The sequence below is a fragment of the Pseudophryne corroboree genome, chromosome 12 (assembly GCF_028390025.1).
Source record: "Pseudophryne corroboree isolate aPseCor3 chromosome 12, aPseCor3.hap2, whole genome shotgun sequence".
In the NCBI taxonomy this organism is placed as follows: Eukaryota; Metazoa; Chordata; class Amphibia; order Anura; family Myobatrachidae; genus Pseudophryne; species Pseudophryne corroboree.
In genome coordinates this window covers 6,987,720-7,014,208 of record NC_086455.1, presented here as the reverse complement: position 1 = coordinate 7,014,208, position 26,489 = coordinate 6,987,720, and the positions used below count along the sequence as shown (strand labels likewise).

The 26,489-nt window shown below is 50.3% G+C and overlaps 1 protein-coding gene across 1 annotated transcript in view; it reads right to left on the bottom strand.

The window, feature by feature from the left end:
• The window catches only part of CHRNB2 (cholinergic receptor nicotinic beta 2 subunit), an 86,787-nt gene extending 63,247 nt beyond the window's left edge, over positions 1-23,540 (bottom strand). The window contains exon 1 of the mRNA XM_063946839.1: positions 23,385-23,540. The gene's annotated coding sequence lies outside the window, so the exon portion shown is untranslated. The remainder of the gene's footprint in view (positions 1-23,384) is intronic.
• Between the last annotated feature and the right edge of the window lie 2,949 nt (positions 23,541-26,489).

The following is a 26,489-nucleotide window of genomic DNA, read 5'->3' as shown; positions in this document are numbered from 1 at the left end:
GTAAAGAACAAAGTATTTAATAAGAATATTTCATTCATTCAGATCTAGGATGTGTTGTTTAAGTGTTCCCTTTATTTTGTGAGCAGCTTTACACTATACATCCTTATATACATCCCCACAGGAGGAGGCCAGCTCTGTACAGTCACCGCTGAGTGTCCATATACATTATATATCCCCATATACCCCTTATATGCCATCACATCTGCTCACATACCCCTTACATGCCATCCCATCTGCTCAAATACCTCTTACATGCCATCACTTCTGCTCACATACCCCTTACATGCTACCACATCTGCTCACATTCCCCTTACATGCCATCACATCTGTTCACATACCTCTTACATGCGATCTGCTCACATACCCCTTACATGCCACAACATATGCTCACATTCCCCTTACATGCCATCCCATCTGCTCACATACCCCTTGCATGCCATCTCATCTGCTCACATACCCCTTGCATGCCATCAAATCTGCTCACATACCCCTTGCATGCCATCCCATCTGCTCACATACCCCTTGCATGCCAACAAATCTGCTCACATACCCCTTGCATGCCATCCCATCTGCTCACATTCCCTTTACATGCCATCCCATCTGCTCACATTCCCTTTACATGCCATCCCATCTGTTCACATACCCCTTGCATGCCATCAAATCTGCTCACATACCCCTTGCATGCCATCCCATCTGCTCACATTTCCCTTGCATGCCATCAAATCTGCTCACATTCCCCTTGCATGCCATCCCATCTGCTCACATTCCCTTTACATGCCATCCCATCTGCTCACATTCCCTTTACATGCCATCACATCTGTTCACATACCCCTTACATGTCATCACATCTGCTCACATACCCCTTACATGCCACCACATCTGCTCACATACCCCTTACATGCCATCCCATCTGCTCACATACCCCTTACATGCCATCCCATCTGCTCACATTCCCCTTACATGCCAACCCATCTGCTCACATTCCCCTTACATGCCATCCCATCTGCTCACATTCCCCTTACATGCCTTCCCATCTGCTCACATTCCCCTTACATGCCATCCCATCTGCTCACATACCCCTTACATGCCATCCCATCTGCTCACATACCCCTTACATGCCATTCCATCTGCTCACATTCCCCTTACATGCCACCACATCTGCTCACATTCCCCTTACATGTCATCACATCTGCTCACATAACCCTTACATGCCACCACATCTGCTCACATACCCCTTACATGCCACCACATCTGCTCACATACCCCTTACATGCCATCACTTCTGCTCACATACCCCTTACATGCCATCACTTCTGCTCACATACCCCTTACATGCCATCACTTCTGCTCACATACCCCTCACATGCTACCACATCTGCTCACATTCCCCTTACATGCCATCACATCTGTTCACATACCCCTTACATGCAGATCTGCTCACATACCCCTTACATGCCATCACTTCTGCTCACATACCCCTCACATGCTACCACATCTGCTCACATTCCCCTTACATGCCATCACATCTGTTCACATACCCCTTACATGCCACATCTGCTCACATTCCCCTTACATGCCACCACATCTGCTCACATAACCCTTACATGCCAACACATCTACTCACATACCCCTTACATGCCACCACATCTGCTCACATACCCCTTATATGCCATCACATCTGCTCACATACCCCTTACATGCCACCACATCTGCTCACATACCCCTTACATGCCATCACATCTGCTCACATACCCCTTATATGCCATCAGATCTGCTCACATTCCCCTTACATGCCATCACATCTGCTCACATACCCCTTACATACACATCTGCTCACATACCCCTTACATGCCATCACTTCTGCTCACATACCCCTTACATGCCATCACATCTGCTCACATATCCCTTACATGCCACCACATCTGCTCACATACCCCTTACATGGCATCACATCTGCTCACATACCCCTTACATGCCACATCTGCTCACATTCCCCTTACATGCCACATCTGCTCACATAACTCTTATATGTTCCCTAATATCGTGTAAGCCTGGTTTTTCTCCCTCACACTTGCTAGAATTGGATGCCGGAGCCTAGGCACCTTCCCCCTTAGTGCTCCCACTAAGCTTTGTCAGGGTGTCGCACCACGAATGTAGTTACATTGCCAGCAGTCGGGATCCCGGCGGTCAGGTTACCGACGCCAGAATCTCGACCACTGACAATGCCGCCAATGGAATCCCTGCTAACAGGGGCTACTCCCACTTGTGGGTGTCCACGACACTCATAGAGAGGGTATAGAACCTGTGCCAAGCGCAGCGAGCCCGCAAGGGTCTTCATTGCGCTCACCCCCCTGCCGGCATTCTAGTGGGCTGGATCCCAGTGTCGGTATGCTGACCGCCGGGATCCCATACCCAACGCCCGCACCATGCCCATTTAGTAACTATTGAGATGATCCCTATCCGTGCTGAAGTGCGCCCTGCACGTCTCTGGAGCACGCCACACCAGGAGCATCAAGAGTTAAGTAGACCGAAGGATTGGGCACCCGGCCACAATCTTACCCCCAAAAGGTAGAAGAGGAGGGAAGACCCTGGAGCTTCCACTCAATGGCGCTGCCAGCTGAGGACTTGCTGTGCCTCTGCTCCTTCCAACATCTTCACCCTCGTATCGCGTGACCTCACAATGCGCATCACATCTTGGCCACACAGGGGTCAGATCATGCGTCTGAATCTTAAGGTGGTCGTCAGCCACAGTTTGAGAACCACTGCAGTAGTTAAATGGGAATTAATTACGCCCCTATTCACTCCTGTTGTATGGTGTGATTTGTGCAATGGCATATATGCATGTGTTTGCCTTCTGAGGGCAATCACACAAAATATGCACCTGCTCGTTAATGCAGAAATCTAACGAGCCATTCATGTAACAGCAGGTGAATGCTGGTTAAGAGGTTCAGTTGTTGTTCAGACTTAACATCAGAATGTGCACTAGGTGACTTAGACGGTGGTATGAATGCTGGTACCAAATGAAGCGGTTTGAGCATTTGACACTCCTGGGATATTACACAACTGCCTCCAGAAGTTACGGGGAATGGTGGCCCGCCAGTGAGCGGCAGTCCTGTGGGAGAAAATGCCTTGTTATTGAAGTAGAAGATGGTTCAGGCGGTGTAACAATGTGGGAGATATTTCCCTTGATAAATAAGCCTTATATCTGCTCAGGGAAACAGAATGTCCCCAGCCGAGAACTGTGGGTTTATCAATTGTCAGCACTTCTGTAAAATAAAAATGTTGTGCAGGAAGATGCGGCCGTATTGATCCCGTAATAAGCCTGGTCCTCGGTGAGGCCGTGTTAAGTAATGGCAGAATGGCTGATATTAGGCCGAGTCGCGCAGCTAATCAGGGGCCTTTCATCTGACAAATGATAGGAGATACTCTGTGTAGCGGGGGCTCTGATCAATACGTGGGGGTAATTGCGCGGTCACTGGAAGGTTGTAGCGACAAAACCCAAAAGGTTTAACTCCCATCAATCAATCCCAGTCTATTGGTAATCACTTGATCTGATGGAGCAGCCCATCCCGCGGACCTCATTCCGTGCTGGAGACAACATGAAAAGACGTTGTCCATTGTGTCCGTACAAATCCAAATTGGTTTTCTCGCTCAGTCTGTTATCTGCAATGCAGTCTTAAAATGTAATGGAATTAAAAGATTTAAGCTACAGAAGTTGCAATTTAATGAGAATATAAATAGGTTTCGCTCGGTCCCTTGGTCTCTGGAAATGATTTGAAAGCTACGGCGGCGAGGGCCGCTCTTGCGGAATTAGCTTGTATAGAGAGATGATGGCTGTGCTTTCATGTGCTTCCAAATTGCATCTCCTCTCCCTCCTCATACTTCTGCCCTTGCCAAACCTGGCATCAGCCCCCATCGCATGTGCCGGAGGTAGAGTGGAAACAGAAGAGAGATGCGGAGGGACAGCCCTTATTATTACCAATGTAATGTAACACCAACGTCTCTAAGGGGGAGTTGTATCAAAGCTTGGAGAGAAAGAAACAACTAATCAGCTCCTAGCTGTCATTTCTCAAACACAGCCTGTAACATGGCACTTAGGAGCGGATTGGTTTGTACTTTATCGCTCTCCACTTTAGCCTATGGGCTACTCACCGCACTTGTGTCTGGGCAGAGGGTACCCCCGGAAGTGTCCTCTGTGCAGCGCGGTCATTGCAGACCCCCCAGCAGCCGTCTGAGCACATTCCAGAGTCAGTCTCAGTGCCCCTGTCCCCGCGGGTGCTGGATTTTACATCCAGACGAAGAGATGGCATTAGATGCCGCCCAGACAGCATTCAATATGCAATCAATGATAAGTGGGTCCCTTAATGTGAGACAAAACATATTACATTTAGCATTGAGCTGAATAAATAAAATCCTCTTCTGTGGTACAGGTTTGTGATGGAGAGGTCTCATTTATAGGCTTTCCCAGTCTTGTCTGAGGGTGGACAGTCTTTCAGTGTGTGTGTATGGTGAGGTATCAGGATGGTGAACACCTCACTCTGGACCTGTAGCCAGGGCCGTCTCAACAGCAGTGTAGGCCCCTGGGCACAGCAATGCACTGGGCCCCCTACTCATCCTCCAGCGGTAGGGGTGGGGGGTGCTATCAGCGGCAGCTTTGATGTCCCGCGGGCGGTAGGGGGTGTTCTATCTTCCGCTCAGCATGTAGGACTGGAGCAGTAGTTTCTGCCAATCACTCCTTTACTGCACAGATGGGGCTAAACTGTAGAAGGGGCATTGGGCGGAATGAAGGGGTCCCGGTACATGACTTCCAGGGTGGTAGGGGGTGTTCAATACGCAGGGGAGGGGTGGATAGTGGAGTGGGCTTTAATAGTTATCATTTTACGGTGGGAGAGCAGCTTGCTTAACTGCAGATATCTCCAGTTCCTGGAAATAGATTTTTTAGCTTTCGATGGGATAGAAATAATAAGATTTTACTTACCGATAAATCTATTTCTCGTAGTCCGTAGTGGATGCTGGGACTCCGTCAGGACCATTGGGGATTAGCGGCTCCGCAGGAGACAGGGCACAAAAATAAAAGCTTTAGGACTAGGTGGTGTGCACTGGCTCCTCCCCCTATGACCCTCCTCCAAGCCTCAGTTAGGATACTGTGCCCGGACGAGCGTACACAATAAGGAAGGATTTTGAATCCCGGGTAAGACTCATACCAGCCACACCAATCACACCGTACAACTTGTGATCTGAACCCAGTTAACAGTATGACAAACGTAGGAGCCTCTGAACAGACGGCTCACAACAATAACAACCCGATTTTTTTGTAACAATAACTATGTACAAGTATTGCAGACAATCCGCACTTGGGATGGGCGCCCAGCATCCACTACGGACTACGAGAAATAGATTTATCGGTAAGTAAAATCTTATTTTCTCTGACGTCCTAGTGGATGCTGGGACTCCGTCAGGACCATGGGGATTATACCAAAGCTCCCAAACGGGCGGGAGAGTGCGGATGACTCTGCAGCACCGAATGAGAGAACTCCAGGTCCTCTTTAGCCAGGGTATCAAATTTGTAGAATTTTACAAACGTGTTCTCCCCCGACCACGTAGCTGCTCGGCAGAGTTGTAATGCCGAGACCCCTCGGGCAGCCGCCCAAAATGAGCCCACCTTCCTTGTGGAATGGGCCTTGATAGATTTAGGCTGTGGCAGGCCTGCCACAGAATGTGCAAGTTGAATTGTGCTACAAATCCAACGAGCAATCGTCTGCTTAGAAGCAGGAGCACCCAGCTTGTTGGGTGCATACAGTATAAACAGCGAGTCAGATTTTCTGACTCCAGCCGTCCTTGAAATATATATATTGTCAATGCCCTGACAACGTCCAGCAACTTGGAATCCTCCAAATCGCTAGTAGCCGCAGGCACCACAATAGGCTGGTTCAGGTGAAACGCTGAAACCACCTTAGGCAGAAACTGAGGACGCGTCCGCAGTTCTGCCCTGTCCGAATGGAAAATCAGATATGGGCTTTTATACGATAAAGCCGCCAATTCTGACACTCTCCTGGCTGAAGCCAGGGCCAGTAGCATGGTTACTTTCCATGTAAGATATTTCAAATCCACCGATTTGAGTGGCTCAAACCAATGGGATTTGAGAAAATCCAAAACTACATTAAGATCCCACGGAGCCACTGGGGGCACAACCGGGGGCTGTATATGTAGTACTCCTTTTACAAAAGTCTGGACTTCAGGAACTGAAGCCAATTCTTTCTGGAAGAAAATCGACAGGGCCGAAATTTGAACCTTAATGGACCCTAATTTGAGGCCCATAGACAATCCTGTTTGCAGGAAATGTAGGAATCGACTCAGTTGAAATTCCTCCGTCGGGGCCTTCCTGGCCTCACACCACGCAACATATTTTCTCCAAATGCGGTGATAATGTTGTGCAGTCACCTCCTTCCTGGCTTTTACCAGGGTAGGGATGACCTCTTCCGGAATGCCTTTTTCCCTTAGAATTCGGCGTTCAACCGCCATGCCGTCAAACGCAGCCGCGGTAAGTCTTGGAATAGACACGGTCCCTGCTGAAGCAGGTCCCGTCTTAGAGGTAGAGGCCACGGATCTTCCGTGAGCATCTCCTGAAGTTTCGGGTACCAAGTTCTTCTTGGCCAATCCGGAGCCACGAGTATCGTTATTACTCCCCTTTGCCGTATAATTCTCAGTACTTTTGGTATGAGAGGCAGAGGAGGAAACACATACACTGACTGGAACACCCACGGTGTTACCAGAGCGTCCACAGCTATTGCCTGAGGGTCTCTTGACCTGGCGCAATACCTGTCCAGTTTTTTGTTGAGGCGGGACGCCATCATATCCACCTTTGGTTTTTCCCAACGGTTCACAATCATGTGGAAGACTTCTGGATGAAGTCCCCACTCTCCCGGGTGTAGATCGTGTCTGCTGAGGAAGTCCGCTTCCCAGTTGTCCACTCCCGGAATGAACACTGCTGACAGTGCTATCACATGATCTTCCGCCCAGCGAAGAATCCTTGCAGCTTCTGCCATTGCCCTCCTGCTTCTTGTGCCGCCCTGTCTGTTTACGTGGGCGACTGCCGTGATGTTGTCCGACTGGATCAACACCGGCTGACCCTGAAGCAGGGGTTTTGCCAGGCTTAGAGCATTGTAAATCGCTCTTAGCTCCAGTATATTTATGTGAAGAGACATCTCCAGGCTTGACCACACTCCCTGGAAGTTTCTTCCCTGTGTGACCGCTCCCCAGCCTCTCAGACTGGCATCCGTGGTCACCAGGACCCAGTCCTGTATGCCGAATCTGCGGCCCTCTAACAGATGAGCACTCTGCAACCACCACAGAAGAGACACCCTTGTCCGTGGAGACAAAGTTATCCGCTGATGCATCTGCAGATGCGATCCGGACCATTTGTCCAGCAGATCCCACTGAAAAGTTCGTGCGTGGAATCTGCCGAATGGAATCGCTTCGTAAGAAGCCACCATTTTTCCCAGGACTCTTGTGCATTGATGCACAGACACTTTTCCTGGTTTTAGGAGGTTCCTGACAAGTTCGGATAACTCCCTGGCTTTCTCCTCCGGAAGAAACACCTTTTTCTGAACCGTGTCCAGAATCATTCCCAGGAACAGCAGACGTGTCGTCGGGGTCAATTGAGATTTTGGAAAATTCAGAATCCACCCGTGCTGTTGCAGCACTACTTGGGTTAGTGCTACTACGTCCCCCAGCTGTTCTCTGGACCTTGCCCTTATCAGGAGATCGTCCAAGTAAGGGATAATTAATACGCCTTTCCTTCGCAGAAGAAACATCATTTCGGCCATTACCTTGGTAAAGACCCGAGGTGCCGTGGACAATCCAAACGGCAGCGTCTGAAACTGATAATGACAGTTTTGCACCACGAACCTGAGGTACCCTTGATGTGAAGGGCAAATTGGGACATGCAGGTAAGCATCCTTGATGTCCAGGGACACCATAAAGTCCCCTTCTTCCAGATTCGCTATCACTCATAGGTGTGCGCAGGGGGGGTGCCTGGTGCGCACAGGCACCCCCTAATGTCTGGCACCCCGATCTCACATGCCTGATGCAGCGATCGCCGAGCAGGCTGATTACTGTCCCCTCTGCGCTGCACCCTGTCAGGATTGCATTACTGACTGGATGCCTGGGTTAATCAAGGGTGCCACTGACATTGGCTTTCAAATTCCCAGCTCCACCTCCATGTACAAAAAATAAGATTTTACTTACCGATAAATCTATTTCTCGGAGTCCGTAGTGGATGCTGGGGTTCCTGAAAGGACCATGGGGAATAGCGGCTCCGCAGGAGACAGGGCACAAAAAGTAAAGCTTTTTCCGATCAGGTGGTGTGCACTAGCTCCTCCCCCTATGACCCTCCTCCAGACTCCAGTTAGGTACTGTGCCCGGACGAGCGTACACAATAAGGGAGGATTTTGAATCCCGGGTAAGACTCATACCAGCCACACCAATCACACCGTACAACTTGTGATCTAAACCCAGTTAACAGTATGATAACAGCGGAGCCTCTGAAAGATGGCTTCCTACAACAATAACCCGAATAAGTTAACAATAACTATGTACAATTTATGCAGATAATCCGCACTTGGGATGGGCGCCCAGCATCCACTACGGACTCCGAGAAATAGATTTATCGGTAAGTAAAATCTTATTTTCTCTATCGTCCTAGTGGATGCTGGGGTTCCTGAAAGGACCATGGGGATTATACCAAAGCTCCCAAACGGGCGGGAGAGTGCGGATGACTCTGCAGCACCGAATGAGAGAACTCCAGGTCCTCCTTAGCCAGAGTATCAAATTTGTAAAATTTTACAAACGTGTTCTCCCCTGACCACGTAGCTGCTCGGCAAAGTTGTAATGCCGAGACCCCTCGGGCAGCCGCCCAAGATGAGCCCACCTTCCTTGTGGAGTGGGCCTTTACAGATTTAGGCTGTGGCACGCCTGCCACAGAATGTGCAAGTTGGATTGTGCTACAGATCCAACGAGCAATCGTCTGCTTAGACGCAGGAGCACCCATCTTGTTGGGTGCATACAATATAAACAACGAGTCAGATTTTCTGACTCCAGCTGTTCTTGCAATATATATTTTTAATGCTCTGACAACGTCCAGTAACTTGGAGTCCTCCAAGTCACTTGTAGCCGCAGGCACTACAATAGGCTGGTTCAGATGAAATGCTGACACCACCTTAGGGAGAAAATGCGGACGAGTCCGCAGTTCTGCCCTGTCCGAATGGAAAATCAGATATGGGCTTTTGTAAGATAAAGCTGCCAATTCTGACACTCTCCTGGCAGAAGCCAGGGCTAGAAGCATGGTCACTTTCCAAGTGAGATATTTCAAATCCACCTTATTTAGTGGTTCAAACCAATGAGATTTTAGAAAATCCAAAACTACATTGAGATCCCACGGTGCCACTGGAGGCACCACAGGAGGCTGTATATGCAGCACTCCCTTCACAAAGGTCTGGACTTCAGGGACTGAAGCCAATTCTTTTTGAAAGAAAATCGACAGGGCCGAAATTTGAACCTTAATAGATCCCAATTTGAGACCCATAGACAATCCTGATTGCAGGAAATGTAGGAATCGACCCAGTTGAAATTCCTCCGTCGGAGCACTCCGATCTTCGCACCACGCAACATATTTTCGCCAAATTCGGTGATAATGTTGCACGGTTACTTCTTTCCTTGCTTTAATCAAAGTAGGAATGACTTCTTCCGGCATGCCTATTTCCATTAGGATCCGGCGTTCAACCGCCATGCCGTCAAACGCAGCCGCGGTAAGTCTTGAAACAGACAGGGACCCTGCTGAAGCAAGTCCCTCCTTAGAGGTAGAGGCCACGGATCTTCCGTGATCATCTCTTGAAGTTCCGGGTACCAAGTCCTTCTTGGCCAATCCGGAACCACTAGTATCGTTCTTACGCCTCTTTGCCGTATAATTCTCAATACTTTTGGTATGAGAGGCAGAGGAGGAAACACATACACCGACTGGTACACCCAAGGCGTTACCAGCGCGTCCACAGCTATTGCCTGCGGATCTCTTGACCTGGCGCAATACCTGTCCAGTTTTTTGTTGAGGCGAGACGCCCTCATGTCCACCATTGGTCTTTCCCAACGGGTTACCAGCATGTGGAAGACTTCTGGATGAAGTCCCCACTCTCCCGGGTGAAGATCGTGTCTGCTGAGGAAGTCTGCTTCCCAGTTGTCCACTCCCGGGATGAACACTGCTGATAGCGCTATCACATGATTCTCTGCCCAGCGAAGAATCCTTGCAGCTTCTGCCATTGCACTCCTGCTTCTTGTGCCGCCCTGTCTGTTCACATGGGCGACTGCCGTGATGTTGTCCGACTGGATCAACACCGGTTTTCCCTGAAGCAGAGGTTCTGCCTGGCTTAGAGCATTGTATATTGCTCTTAGTTCCAGAATGTTTATGTGAAGAGACGTTTCCAGGCTCGTCCATACTCCCTGGAAGTTTCTTCCTTGTGTGACTGCTCCCCAGCCTCTCAGGCTGGCGTCCGTGGTCACCAGGATCCAATCCTGTATGCCGAATCTGCGGCCCTCCAATAGATGAGGACTCTGCAACCACCACAGAAGAGACACCCTTGTCCTTGGAGACAGGGTTATCCGTAGGTGCATCTGAAGATGCGACCCTGACCATTTGTCCAACAGATCCCTTTGGAAAATTCTTGCGTGGAATCTGCCGAATGGAATTGCTTCGTAAGAAGCCACCATTTTTCCCAGGACTCTTGTGCATTGATGTACAGACACCTTTCCTGGTTTTAGGAGGTTCCTGACAAGCTCGGATAACTCCTTGGCTTTTTCCTCCGGGAGAAAAACCTTTTTCTGAACCGTGTCCAGAATCATCCCTAGGAACAGCAGACGAGTTGTCGGCATTAACTGGGATTTTGGAATATTCAGAATCCACCCGTGCTGTTTTAGCACTTCTTGAGACAGTGCTAATCCCATCTCTAGCTGTTCTCTGGACCTCGCCCTTATTAGGAGATCGTCCAAGTATGGGATAATTAATACGCCTTTTCTTCGAAGAAGAATCATCATCTCGGCCATTACCTTTGTAAAGATCCGAGGTGCCGTGGACAATCCGAACGGCAGCGTCTGAAACTGATAGTGACAGTTTTGTACAACGAACCTGAGGTACCCCTGGTGTGAGGGGTAAATTGGAACGTGGAGATACGCATCCTTGATGTCCAAGGATACCATAAAGTCCCCCTCTTCCAGGTTCGCTATCACTGCTCTGAGTGACTCCATTTTGAACTTGAACTTCTTTATGTACAGGTTCAAGGACTTCAGATTTAGGATAGGCCTTACCGAGCCATCCGGCTTCGGTACCACAAAAAGAGTGGAATAATACCCCTTCCCTTGTTGTAGAAAAGGTACCTTGACTATCACCTGCTGAGAGTACAGCTTGTGAATGGCTTCCAAAACCGTCTCCCTTTCGGAGGGGGACGTTGGTAAAGCAGACTTCAGGAAACGGCGAGGTGGATCCGTCTCTAATTCCAACCTGTACCCTTGAGATATTATCTGCAGGATCCAGGGATCTACCTGCGAGTGAGCCCACTGCACGCTGTAATTTTTGAGACGACCGCCCACCATCCCCGAGTCCGCTTGAGAAGCCCCAGCGTCATGCTGAGGCTTTTGTAGAAGCCGGGGAGGGCTTCTGTTCCTGGGAAGGAGCTGCGTGTTGCTGTCTCTTCCCTCGACCTTTGCCTCGTGGCAGATATGAATAGCCCTTTGCTCTCTTATTTTTAAAGGAACGAAAGGGCTGCGGTTGAAAAGTCGGTGCCTTTTTCTGTGGGGGAGTGACTTGAGGTAGAAAGGTGGATTTCCCGGCTGTAGCCGTGGCCACCAAATCTGATAGACCGACTCCAAATAACTCCTCCCCTTTATACGGCAAAACTTCCATATGCCGTTTTGAATCCGCATCACCTGACCACTGTCGCGTCCATAAAGCTCTTCTGGCCGAAATGGACATAGCACTTACCCGTGATGCCAGTGTGCAGATATCCCTCTGTGCATCACGCATATAAAGAAATGCATCCTTTATTTGTTCTAACGACAGTAAAATATTGTCCCTGTCCAGGGTATCAATATTTTCAATCAGGGACTCTGACCAAACTACCCCAGCACTGCCCATCCAGGCAGTCGCTACAGCTGGTCGTAGTATAACACCTGCATGTGTGTATATACTTTTTTGGATATTTTCCATCCTCCTATCTGATGGATCTTTAAGTGCGGCCGTCTCAGGAGAGGGTAACGCCACTTGTTTAGATAAGCGTGTTAGCGCCTTGTCCACCCTAGGAGGTGTTTCCCAGCGCTCCCTAACCTCTGGCGGGAAAGGGTATAATGCCAATAATTTCTTTGAAATTATCAGTTTTTTATCAGGGGCAACCCACGCTTCATTACACACGTCATTTAATTCTTCTGATTCAGGAAAAACTATAGGTAGTTTTTTCATACCCCACATAATACCCTGTTTAGTGGTACCTGTAGTATCAGCTAAATGTAACGCCTCCTTCATTGCCAAAATCATATAACGTGTGGCCCTACTGGAAAATACGGTTGATTCGTCACCGTCACCACTGGAGTCATCGCCTGTGTCTGGGTCTGTGTCGACCGACTGAGGCAAAGGGCGTTTCACAGCCCCTGACGGTGTTTGAGTCGCCTGGACAGGCACTAATTGATTGTCCGGCCGCCTCATGTCGTCAAACGACTGCTTTAGCGTGTTGACATTATCCCGTAGTTCCATAAATAAAGGCATCCATTCCGGTGTCGACTCCCTAGGGGGTGACATCCTCATATTTGGCAATTGCTCCGCCTCCACACCAATATCGTCCTCATACATGTCGACACACACGTACCGACACACAGCAGACACACAGGGAATGCTCCTAACGAAGACAGGACCCACTAGCCCTTTGGGGAGACAGAGGGAGAGTTTGCCAGCACACACCAAAAGCGCTATATATATATCAGGGATAGCCTTATAATAAGTGCTCCCTTATAGCTGCTTTGTTATATCAAATTATCGCCATAAATGTGCCCCCCCCTCTCTGTTTTACCCTGTTTCTGTAGTGCAGTGCAGGGGAGAGACTTGGGAGCCGTCCTGACCAGCGGAACTGTGAGAGGAAATGGCGCCGTGTGCTGAGGAGATAGGCCCCGCCCCTTTTCTGGCGGGCTCGTCTCCCGCTATTTAGAGAAATCAGGCAGGGGTTAAATATCTCCATATAGCCTCTAGGGCTATATGTGAGGTATTTTTAGCCTTTATAGGTAATCATTTTGCCTCCCAGGGCGCCCCCCTCCCAGCGCCCTGCACCCTCAGTGACTGCCGTGTGAAGTGTGCTGAGAGGAAAATGGCGCACAGCTGCAGTGCTGTGCGCTACCTTTTGAAGACTGCAGGAGTCTTCAGCCGCCGATTCTGGACCTCTTCTGTCTTCAGCATCTGCAAGGGGGCCGGCGGCGTGGCTCCGGTGACCATCCAGGCTGTACCCGTGATCGTCCCTCTGGAGCTTGATGTCCAGTAGCCAAGAAGCCAATCCATCCTGCACGCAGGTGAGTTGACTCCTTCTCCCCTCAGTCCCTCGCTGCAGTGATCCTGTTGCCAGCAGGAATCACTGTAAAATAAAAAACCTAGCTAAACTTTTTCTAAGCAGCTCTTTAGGAGAGCCACCTAGATTGCACCCTTCTCGGCCGGGCACAAAAATCTAACTGGAGTCTGGAGGAGGGTCATAGGGGGAGGAGCTAGTGCACACCACCTGATCGGAAAAAGCTTTACTTTTTGTGCCCTGTCTCCTGCGGAGCCGCTATTCCCCATGGTCCTTTCAGGAACCCCAGCATCCACTAGGACGATAGAGAAACAGTGTGATGTGACGTGATTACGTCATGCTGCTCGCACACCCACCCGTCACACCCACCACATGCCCACCTCTCTCCTTCTATGCTATGCCAATGCCAGCCACTGATGAGGAGCAGCATGCAGCCAGCATTCCTCCTAGGAAGACAAATTCAATACTAGCAGACGGCCGGCAGCAGCATTGAGACGTCACTAATTTTTCCAGCAGCATCAATACTAGTCTGCGACTGTCAGTGTCAGTGAGTGACTGACTTGTAAGTAAGCTGCTGCAGCTTGCAGGGGAAAGAGAGGGGGAGCCAGACCAGGCTGAGGAGGAGCAGTGTAATTGCAGTGAGTGCATTCAGGGGTGTTTGTTTGGTGCACACCACAACATCTGACAATGTATCTGCTTTATTAGGATTGGTACAAAGATGGATATTTTATATGTGTTGACCATCAATAGATGGTACTAAACACGCCCAAAAGGCGGTGATAGACCCCCCCTCCCCCCCCCGATGGTGCACCCCCTAATAAAATGTGCTGCGCACGCCAGTGCTATCACTGCTCTGAGTGACTCCATCTTGAACTTGAATTTTTGTATGTACAGGTTCAAAGATTTCAGATTTAGAATAGGTCTTACCGAGCCGTCCGGCTTCGGTACCACAAATAGTGTGGAATAATACCCCTTTCCCTGTTGTAGGAGGGGTACCTTGACTATCACCTGCTGAGAATACAGCTTGTGAATGGCTTCCAATACCGTCGCCCTGTCTGAGGGAGACGTTGGCAGAGCAGACTTTAGGAACCGGCGAGGGGGAGACTTCTCGAATTCCAACCTGTAACCCTGAGATACTACCTGCAGGATCCAGGGGTCCACCTGTGAGTGAGCCCACTGTGCGCTGAAATTCTTGAGTCGACCCCCCACCGCCCCTGAGTCCGCTTGTAAAGCCCCAACGTCATGCTGAGGGCTTTGCAGAAGCCGGGGAGGGCTTCTGCTCCTGGGAGGGAGCTGCTTGGTGCACTCTCTTACCCTTTCCTTTGCCTCGGGGCAGATATGACTGTCCTTTTGCCCGCTTGTTCTTATAGGAACGAAAGGACTGCGGCTGAAAAGACGGTGTCTTTTTCTGTTGGGAGGGGACCTGAGGTAAAAAGGTGGATTTCCCGGCTGTTGCCGTGGCCACCAAATCCGATAGACCGACCCCAAATAATTCCTCCCCTTTATACGGCAATACTTCCATATGCCGTTTGGAATCCGCATCACCTGACCACTGTCGCGTCCATAAACTTCTTCTGGCAGATATGGACATCGCACTTACTCTCGATGCCAGAGTGCAAATATCCCTCTGAGCATCTCGCATATAAAGAAAAGCATCCTTTAATTGCTCTATAGTCAATAAAATACTGTCCCTATCCAGGGTATCAATATTTTCAGTCAGGGAATCCGACCAGACCACTCCAGCACTGCACATCCAGGCTGAGGCGATGGCTGGTCGCAGTATAACACCAGAATGAGTGTATATACTTTTCAGGGTAGTTTCCAGCCTCCTATCAGCTGGATCCTTGAGGGCGGCCGTTTCAGGAGACGGTAACGCCACTTGTTTTGATAAGCGTGTGAGTGCCTTATCCACCCTAGGGGGTGTTTCCCAGCGCGCCCTAACCTCTGGCGGGAAAGGATATAATGCCAATAACTTCTTTGAAATTAGCAGTTTTCTATCGGGGTTAACCCACGCTTCATCACACACTTCATTCAATTCCTCTGATTCAGGAAAAACTACAGGTAGTTTTTTCAGACCCCACATAATACCCCTTTTTGTGGGACTTGCAGTATCAGAGATATGCAAAGCCTCCTTCATTGCCGTGATCATATAACGTGTGGCCCTACTGGAAAATACGTTTGTTTCTTCACCGTCGACACTAGATTCGGTGTCCGTGTCTGGGTCTGTGTCGACCGACTGAGGTAAAGGGCGTTTTACAGCCCCTGACGGTGTCTGAGACGCCTGGACAGGTACTAACTGGTTTGCCGGCCTTCTCATGTCGTCAACTGATTTTTGTAACGTGCTGACATTATCACGTAATTCCATAAACAAAGCCATCCATTACGGTGTCGACTCCCTAGGGGGTGACATCACCATTACCGGCAATTGCTCCGCCTCCACACCAACATCGTCCTCATACATGTCGACACACACGTACCGACACACAGCAGACACACAGGGAATGCTCTTATCGAAGACAGGACCCCACTAGCCCTTTGGGGAGACAGAGGGAGAGTTTGCCAGCACACACCCAAGCGCTATAAATATATAGGAACAACCCTACAGAAGTGTTGTTTCCTTTATAGCAGCTTAATATATCAATATCGCCAAAAAAGTGCCCCCCCTCTCTGTTTTTTTACCCTGTTTCTGTAGTGCAGTGCAGGGGAGAGTCCTGGGAGCCTTCCTCGCAGCGGAGCTGTGCAGGAAAATGGCGCTGTGTGCTGAGGAGATAGGCCCCGCCCCCTATTTCGGCGGGCTCTTCTCCCGGTGTTTGTGAGACCTGGCAGGGGTTAAATACATCCATATAGCCCCAGGGGCTATATGTGATGTATTTTTAGCCAGAACAAGGTATTATCATTGCTGCCCAGGGCGCCCCCCCCCCAGCGCCCTGCACCCTCAGTGACCGCTGGTGTGAAGTGTGCTGACAACAATGGCGCACAGCTGCAGTGCTGTGCGCTACCTCATGAAGACTGAAAAGTCTTCTGCCGCCGGTTTCTGGACCTCTTCACTTTTCGGCATCTGCAAGGGGGTCGGCGGCGCGGCTCCGGGACCGGACTCCATGGCTGGGCCTGTGTTCGATCCCTCTGGAGCTAATGGTGTCCAGTAGCCTAAGAAGCCAATCCATCCTGCACGCAGGTGAGTTCACTTCTTCTCCCCTAAGTCCCTCGTTGCAGTGAGCCTGTTGCCAGCAGGACTCACTGAAAATAAAAAACCTAATAACTTTTTCTAAGCAGCTCTTTAGGAGAGCCACCTAGATTGCACCCTGCTCGGACGGGCACAAAAACCTAACTGAGGCTTGGAGGAGGGTCATAGGGGGAGGAGCCAGTGCACACCACCTAGTCCTAAAGCTTTTATTTTTGTGCCCTGTCTCCTGCGGAGCCGCTAATCCCCATGGTCCTGACGGAGTCCCAGCATCCACTAGGACGTCAGAGAAACTAGAGTGTTCCACCTTTCAGGAGGTACTGGGGACACCTCTCAGGAGGTACTGGGAACACCTCTCAGGAGGTACTGGGGACACCTCTCAGGAGGTACTGGGGACACCTTTCAGGAGGTACTTGGCACACCTCTCAAGAGGAACTGCGGACACCTCTCAGGAGGTACTGCGGACACCTCCCAGTAGGTGCTGGGGACACCTCTAAAGAGGTACTGGGGACACCTCTCAGGAGCCAGAGCAATCCACTGACGAAAATCTAAAACTACATACCCGGCGTGTGGAGCTGGAGATAGCTGGGGATAGTAGAGACAAGCTGCCAGTGTCCACAGAAAGGGGAGAGTCCCGGCTTTTGGATTATACCCTCTGGCTGGGAAGATCAATTATCAGGCTTGGATGGGGACCACTGCTTGAAGTCAGATATTTCCATTTCTCCAGGGCTGTTTTAAAAAAAATCTGGTACCCCTGGAATAAGAGGACGCTCAACTATCAGCCTAGTGCCCTTATACTCTTGGGGCCCTTGGCCCTGCCTGTAGGGAGGTGGATGCAGTCCAGATTATTTTGTAAATGGACAATGTTTTGTCTACTGCACATGCACCACAGTTGCAATGCGTATTTAGACGCAGGGTGACTGACAGATAGGGAATGTTTTGTGTGTGTGTGGTGACAAAAATGCAGGCATAACACTACTGTTTTGTGAGTGTCAAAAACAGCGACTGTGTCTTCAGATGCAGCGGTTTTGGACCCGGAGTACAGCTGCTCAGATGTGCGATGGTGCAACAGATGCGGCATCTTTATCTGCAAGCGGCGGATCCAATCGTCTCAGTACAAAAGAAGGCTCCTGCGTCTCTGCATAATTTCTCAGATATGCTGCGTACAAATGAGAACTTCTGTATTTAAAGAAGCAACTGTAATAAATACTAAATCAGGGTGCTTACCACTTATTTCTGTTGCTGCTTTAAAGTCATTGGTTAAAACTTTGACAAATTGACATTTAGTAAAATGTACCCCAGAGAGTGGTAGATAGACAAAGCACAAACTATAGGAAAGCGACCAAAAAACAAAACAAAGAGTTGTGGGAAGGCGTTGGGCACGGATGGCTCACGGTAGATGGTAACCTGTGGGCCAGGCAGGGCTTGGAACCTACGCGGGCCCCTGATCGCTTCCTGAACTGGCTGTTACTGGTCCTTTACTAGAATGTGCACTGTCCCACCGATGGAGCAAGGTAGTCACACTGAGGCCAGGTGAGGTGGGCCAAGAGAAAGCAGGGAGGCGGCACACGTATACAGCCGCACTGTGGCAACAGGCAGCCCATGTTCCCCCACTTGTGGGCCGCTTTCAGCAGGTGGAGGGGCACTGCCGCTGCGCATGGGTGTTTTCTGGGACATAGCCAAAAGTATTGGTTGATAAATATCCTACGCAAACAGACTGTGGATTGGGAAATGTGCATTTGTCTGCAGACTCCCAACCTTCCCATCTGCTAACACAGTAACCTTTCACACTCTCTCTCAGCTTTCAGGTACAGCGGGTCCCCGGGGCCCCCACCTCACCAGGCCTGTGAGTGACAGAGCCAGTGATCCTGTCAGACTGACCTCAATCCTTCCTGCACTCACCGAGCGATCACCGATATCCACAAACGAGTGTCATTGCCACTGTGGCTGGAGGTCAGGAGGAAGCCTCTCGGTGATCAGGAGGGGACTGCGGCCACAGGCTCAGCCTCTGCTCTGGGGACGTACAGCAAGGTCTCATATAAATAGCATATACTGTCCGCTGTATGATCCCCTGACACGACCCTGCCTGATATAAACAAACATTAATGGGAGAGACGTCGCACAAGCGTAATGCATGAATATACAGTATACATATTTACAGCATTCACCTGTATCAGCAGGAATATCACACGTACCACCACAGATTATCAGTATAAAGTCAGTCACCTGGGGAGACCAAATAACTGATTCAGAAATTCCATGTTTAGCAATGTATATGGAATTCTGCCCATACTCAGAGTCAGCCGAATCTATGTGCCCCCACTAGGGATGGGCGCCGCAGATCCAACGTGCAGAAATATCGGTCTTCATGGCTGGTACATTGACGTTGGAGCTCAGATGGATCAATAGGATCAATCCTAAAATCGTGATGCTAAATCCCGAACTACATGTGTGCGATTTTACCCCTGCTACCCGACTGCGCATGCACGAAAGTAATATTTTGTACATTTTTCTCTTAATTAAATACAGAAAAACCGATGGCGTGGCAATCCAAAAGATACAGGATCTCTGATTGGCCATCCCTAGACACCTCTCCTCCATACAAAGCCTATCTGTGCCCAATCCTTGGTGCTCCTTGGTGCAGGAGACGTGCCTGACCTCAGAAGCCTGCAATCCCGTCACCACCTTATGTACTTCTCGGGATTAGCAGGAAAGTGCTTAGAAGTAGGGAGACGTCCTTCACCAACAATGCATTATGGTGTAAGATTTACACTACACCACGACAAACAGACACTCACTTTCATTGACTACCATGCACTGGCCAGATTAAAGCAAACTCTGCAACGCCGGAGAGTCAGAGTAACAGATCATGTAAAATGCAGTCGCACGTAATCAGTTCAGACGCAGGTGCTGAAAGAGTTGTAGACATGAGATACAGGGTACGGGATCCGGTCTGAAGATCGACAGTGTCTAGGTCGACAATGTTTAGGTCGACAGTCACTAGGTCGACATGGATGGAAGGTCGACAGGGTTTCTAGGTCGACATGAGTTTTTCACATTTTTTATTTTTTTTTGGATTTTTTATACTTAACGATCCACGTGGACTACGATTGGAACGGTAAAGTGTGCAGAGCGAAGCGGTAGCGGAGCGAAGGCACCATGCCCGAAGCATGGCGAGCGAAGCGAGGGGACGCGGTGCACTAATTTGGGATCCCGGTCACTCTACGAAGAAAACGACATCAAACCCCCCCCCCCCTCATGTCGACCTTTAGACCTGTCGACCTAGAAACCCTGTCGACCTTCCATCCATGTCGACCTAGTGACTGTCGACCTATAGTGGTCGACCTAAACATTGTCGACCTAGATACGGTCGATAAAATGAACCACACCCACAGGGTACAGAGGAACCATCGCGTGGGAGCTTACAATCTAAAAGAGTGAAATGCTGAGACGATAGAGGCTAGTGGGACTCGGAGTGGAGGCGGTTCTGGAGCTGGCAGTGCACCCAGAAACGGAGGTATAATAGGATACAGTGAAGAGGTGGGTTTTCAGACAGTGCTTGAGAAAACGAAGGTTGGGGGAGAGTCTGGCAGCTGTGGGAAGGAGCACCATAAGTGAGGAACAGCAGCACTGGAGAAGTTTCGTAAGTGGGATAGTTATCATGGAGGAGGCAGATCTAAGAATATCTCATAACGAGGTCAAAGATTTATAAAGAAAAGGAGCTAGTAAGGGCAAGTAGCTAGAACAGAATCTTGGTGGGAATTGAGATCGAGCACATGGATTTCCATAGTGGTGCAAAGAATGTAAAGCGGAAGAGAGAGTGGCCATTCAGGGGCATGTAGAGTGGAAAGACGGGTGAGTAGGTCACATAGTAGAAGGTTGCAGTAGCCATGACAGGGATTGAGAGAATGGATGTAGGTTAATATAACCCTTATCTAAGGTGGAGGCGGCAAGAAAGCACAAGGACTATACGTGTAGCGCAACTCTGAGGATGGAGCGGAGAATGACACCCAAGCAGCAGACCTGGGGAACGGTGGAGATAGAGATATAGGCACCATGTGGGAGAAAGCCTTTGATGGGGAGGATGACAGACCATGATCTTGAGACACAACCAGGTAGAGGCAGCTGGGTTCCGCCTGATGAGTCAAGGTCAGGGGACAGCTAGATACTTCTACATAGAGGCGGCAGTGGAGGCCAAAGGAGCGCATTAGTTCACTGAGAGAAGAGTATGAGGGAGAAGTGGAAGGCTAAGAACAGAGGCCCTCATTCAGAGTTGTTCGCTCGTTATTTTTTTTCCGCTACGGAGCGATTAGTCGCAAACTGCACATGCGCAATGTTCGCAGTGCGCCTGCACCAAGTAAATTTGCACAAAAGTTTGTTATTTTACTCACGGCCTAACGAGGTTTTTTCATCATTCTGCTGATCGTAGTGTGATTGACAGGAAGTGGGTGTTTCTGGGCGGAAACTGACCGTTTTCTGGGAGTGTGCGGAAAAACGCAGGCGTGTCAGGGAAAAACGTGGGAGTGTCTGGAGAAACGGGGGAGTGTCTGGGCGAACGCTGGGTGTGTTTGTGACGTCAAACCGGGAACGAAACTGACTGAACTGATCGCAGTGTAGGAGTAAGTCTCGAGCTACTCAGAAACTGCTAAGAAATTTCTATTTGCAATTCTGCTAATCTTTCGTTCGTACTTCTGCTAACCTAAGATACACTCCCAGAGGGCGGCGGCCTAGCGTGTGCAATGCAGCTAAAAGCAGCTAGCGAGCGAACAACTCGGAATGAGGGCCAGAGGCTGGAGGAACCTCAGAGGGAGTGGAGAAGGGGATGCCAGCTGAAGAGAGAGAAGGAATGTTCAGAAAGGTAGGAGTTGAATCAGGAGAATTCCCTGCACTCCCTTATCCTCGCTTTCCCAGTTCCACCCATGTTATGCAATGATTCCAGCAGCTGGACACTAGCAATAATGTGACAAAGAAAAAAAAAAGAAAATGACGGTGATTAATGACTCAGTAATGCTCATGAATATTCATAGCTGTCCAGAAGATGAATAGCTTCCTGCGGAGGTGTAAGACACAGGGGATGTAACCAGGTATATGTAATCTGTGCAGACATCTGCGTAACGTGCGGCCGTGTGTCAGAGACAGGTCTGCAGCAATGGCGGTAATCCTGATTGGGGGTACCGGCGTTTCCAGCAAGAGGAAATGGGATTTATGGCGTGAGAGGAGACATTTCTCCTTCACAGACGACCTTCTGTATGTTCTGCCTCATTAATAAGTAACTATAATCATTTCTCCCATACAGCTGCTGTGGATAGAAGCGTCTCACCGCAGCAGCTTAGAGGTGTCTCCACGGACGAAGCATTATGTCTGTTTTACTGTCACGGTGGTGACGCAGCTGTGTACAGTGCAGGCTCCCGGGGACTACGCAGCGGTACGGGGACCCAGCAGAGCAGTGCCATGTCTCATGTTGTGTTGCAATGATATAGAATGAGGAACATGGCAGTGTTTCATTAGATCACGTTGTACAGGACTCTCTGACTACATGGATATCTTCTCATCAGTGGCGTAACTAGAAATTTTTCTCCCCCAAGCCAAAAAATTCTTTGGCGCCCCCCCCCCCCCCCCCCACCCGCCGCATAATTGGGAGCAAGAAAGGGATAAATATGCGCGCGCCAAAGTCGCGCGCTGCAAAAAAAGGGGCGTGGTTTTGTTGGGATGGGCGTGGTTTCTCATAAAGGGGCGTGGTATTGCAGGAAAAGACTACCTTATACCCCAGTTTTGCAACCTGCACGCCCAGACGTTAGCCACCACAGGAAAGAAAAATAATCCTGATTCATGCCCCTTACATTATTTGTCATTTTTCCTCCTTATAGTAATGCCCAGTATACATTATGCCACATACTGCAATGGCCCTTAGACATTATTCCACACACAATAATGCACATGACACATTATGCCACACACCATAATGCCCCCGACACATTATGCCACACACCGTAATGCCTGTGACACATTATGCCACACACCGTAATGCCTGTGACACATTATGCCACACACCGTAATGCCCCCGACACATTATGACAGGAATCGCAATGCCCGTTATACATTATGCTATGCACTGCAATGCCCCTGATACATTATAGCACATACAATGCCTGTGACACATTATGACACACACCGCAATGACCTTGAGACATTATACCACAATGCCCGTGATATAGTATACCATACACCGTAATGCCTGTGACACATACCGCAATGCCCTGCCCGTTATACCCTATGCCACACACCGCAATGCCCGTTATGTATTATGCCACACTGCAATGACCCTGAGACATTATACCACATACCACAATGCCCGTGATATAGTATACCACACACCGTAATGCCTGACACATTATGACACACACCGCAATGTCCGTGATACATTATGCCACACACTGCAATGACCCTGAGACATTATACCACATATCACAATGCCCGCGATATAGTATACCATACACCGTAATGCCTGTGACACATTATGACACACACCGCAATGTCCGTGATACATTATGCCACACACCGTAATGCCCATTACACATTAAGTCCTACAGTAAGGCTTCTAATTACTTTTCATTTACCTTCTCGTTGTCAGGGGTTTCATGCACTGGGTGTCATGCTCGTTGCCAGGTGTTTCATGCACTGGGTGTCATGCTCGTTGTCAGGTGTTTCATGCACTGGGTGTCATGCTCGTTGCTAGGAGGTAGTCCTTGTTGCTAGGGCTGTGCTCCCAGTGCCACATATGACCCCAGTGCCAGATATTCCCCCACGGTGCCAGGTACTCACATGCCCCCGGTGCCAAATATAGCCCCCCCCATGTGCCAGGTACACATATACCCCCCCCCCAGTGCCACATATGCCCCCAGTGACAGATATTCCCCCCCAGTGCCACATATGCCCCCAGTGACAGATATTCCCCCCGTGCCAGATATGCCGCCAGTGCCATATATTCCCCCCCAGTGCCACATATGCCCCCAGTGCCAGATATTCCCCCAGTGCCAGATATCCCCTAGTGCCAGACATCCCCCCCCCAGTGCCAGACATCCCCCCCCCAGTGCCATATATGCCCCAGTGCCAGACATCCCCCCCCCCCAGTGCCAGATATCCCCCCCAGTGCCAGACATCCCCCCCCAGTGCCAGACATCCCCCCCCAGTGCCATATATGCCCCAGTGCCAGACATCCCCCCCAGTGCCATATATGCCCCAGTGCCAGACATCCCCCCCCCAGTGCCAGATATCCCCCCCAGTGCCAGACATCCCCCCCCCAGTGCCAGATATCCCCCCCCCCCCCAGTGCCATATATGCCCCAGTGCCAGATATCCCCCCTAGTGCCAGACATCTCCCCCCCAGTGCCATATATGCCCCAGTGCCAGACATCCCCCCCAGTGCCAGATATCCCCCCCAGTGCCAGACATCCCCCCCCCCAGTGCCATATATGCCCCAGTGCCAGATATCCCCCCTAGTGCCAGATATCCCCCCCAGTGCCAGACATCCCCCCCCCCCCAGTGCCATATATGCCCCAGTGCCAGATATCCCCCCTAGTGCCAGACATCTCCCCCCCAGTGCCATATATGCCCCAGTGCCAGACATCCCCCCCCCCCCAGTACCAGATATTCCCCCCAGTGCCGCCGTCGCCGCTTATTGGAGGGACACGGAGGGCACAGCGTCTCCTGTGTCCCTCCTGCTGCATTATCTCCGGCGGCCGCGGGTCTAATAGGGGGAAGTGCCGTCCGTGAGCCAATTAGAGCTCACGGACGGCACTTCCCCCTATTAGACCCGCGGCCGCCGGAGATGATGCAGGAGGGACACAGGAGAGGCACACGCTGTGCCGTCCGTGTCCCTCCAACAAGCGGCGGCGGGAAGGAAAAGCAGACTGACATGCGGGCGCTCGTCCGCATGTCAGTCTGCTGTAATCAGTGGCGCCCCCGCAGCCCCTCGCCCCCAAGCCACCGCGAGGACTGCGGGGGCAGTAGTTACGCCACTGCTTCTCATTTACCCAGAGACTGGTCCTGGACTTGGTATACTAGGAGAGCAGATACATGCTTCCTGGTATAATGTGTATCGCCCCCAGCATCCATTGTCTAGACACGTCACTATCCTCTCTCAGTTAGTACACCCTTGTCACACATCCCCGGTCACTGATGCAGCGCTACACCCTGATCCCGAGAGCAGCAGCCGCTATTATGTGTTTCCTTATATTACAGGATAGAATGATAGATGAGCTTCCCTGCCATTATCCGGTGACTCCTATGTGGCCGCTGCAGCGACAGATCTCTGCCCTCCCCTCACACACATCACACTGTCCTGTACTCCGCTCTTCTCGTGAAACCATTACAGAAAGATTTCTGGATAAAACATTATACAATCTGAAGCCCATTACACTGGCAGGAGTGTTATTAGAATTCAGTTATTTGGAAGGCGAAACAACTTCTGTAGTAACTGTACACTATGTACATGTGATAGGAGGCACACAGTGTGTAATAACCATCCCCCACATACGTGTCCCAGGAGGCAGCACAGTGTGTAACAACCGTCCCCCACATACGTGTCCCAGGAGACAGCACAGTGTGTAACAACCGTCCCCCACATACGTGTCCCAGGAGGCAGCACAGTGTGTAATAACCATCCCCCACATACGTGTCCCAGGGGGCAGCACAGTGTGTAACAACCGTCCCCCACATACGTGTCCCAGGAGACAGCACAGTGTGTAACAACCGTCCCCCACATACGTGTCCCAGGAGGCAGCACAGTGTGTAATAACCATCCCCCACATACGTGTCCCAGGAGACAGCACAGTGTGTAACAACCGTCCCCCACATACGTGTCCCAGGAGGCAGCACAGTGTGTAATAACCATCCCCCACATACGTGTCCCAGGGGGCAGCACAGTGTGTAACAACCGTCCCCCACATACGTGTCCCAGGAGACAGCACAGTGTGTAACAACCGTCCCCCACATACGTGTCCCAGGGGGCAGCACAGTGTGTAACAACCGTCCCCCACATACGTGTCCCAGGAGACAGCACAGTGTGTAACAACCGTCCCCCACATACGTGTCCCAGGAGGCAGCACAGTGTGTAATAACCATCCCCCACATACGTGTCCCAGGAGACAGCACAGTGTGTAACAACCGTCCCCCACATACGTGTCCCAGGAGGCAGCACAGTGTGTAACAACCGTCCCCCACATACGTGTCCCAGGAGGCAGCACAGTGTGTAATAACCATCCCCCACATACGTGTCCCAGGAGGCAGCACAGTGTGTAACAACCGTCCCCCACATACGTGTCCCAGGAGACAGCACAGTGTGTAACAACCGTCCCCCACATACGTGTCCCAGGAGGCAGCACAGTGTGTAACAACCGTCCCCCACATACGTGTCCCAGGAGGCAGCACAGTGTGTAATAACCATCCCCCACATACGTGTCCCAGGAGGCAGCACAGTGTGTAACAACCGTCCCCCACATACGTGTCCCAGGAAACCGCATAGTGTGTAATAACTGTCCCCTACATACATGTCATAGGAGGTAGCATTATAATAACTGTACCCTACATATGTGTCATAGGAGGAAGTAATGTATAGTAACTGCCCCCACATACATGTTAGAGGAAGCACAGTGTATATATAGTAAGTGCCCCTCACATACATGTTAGAGGAGGAAGCACAGTGTATATAGTAAGTGCCCCTCA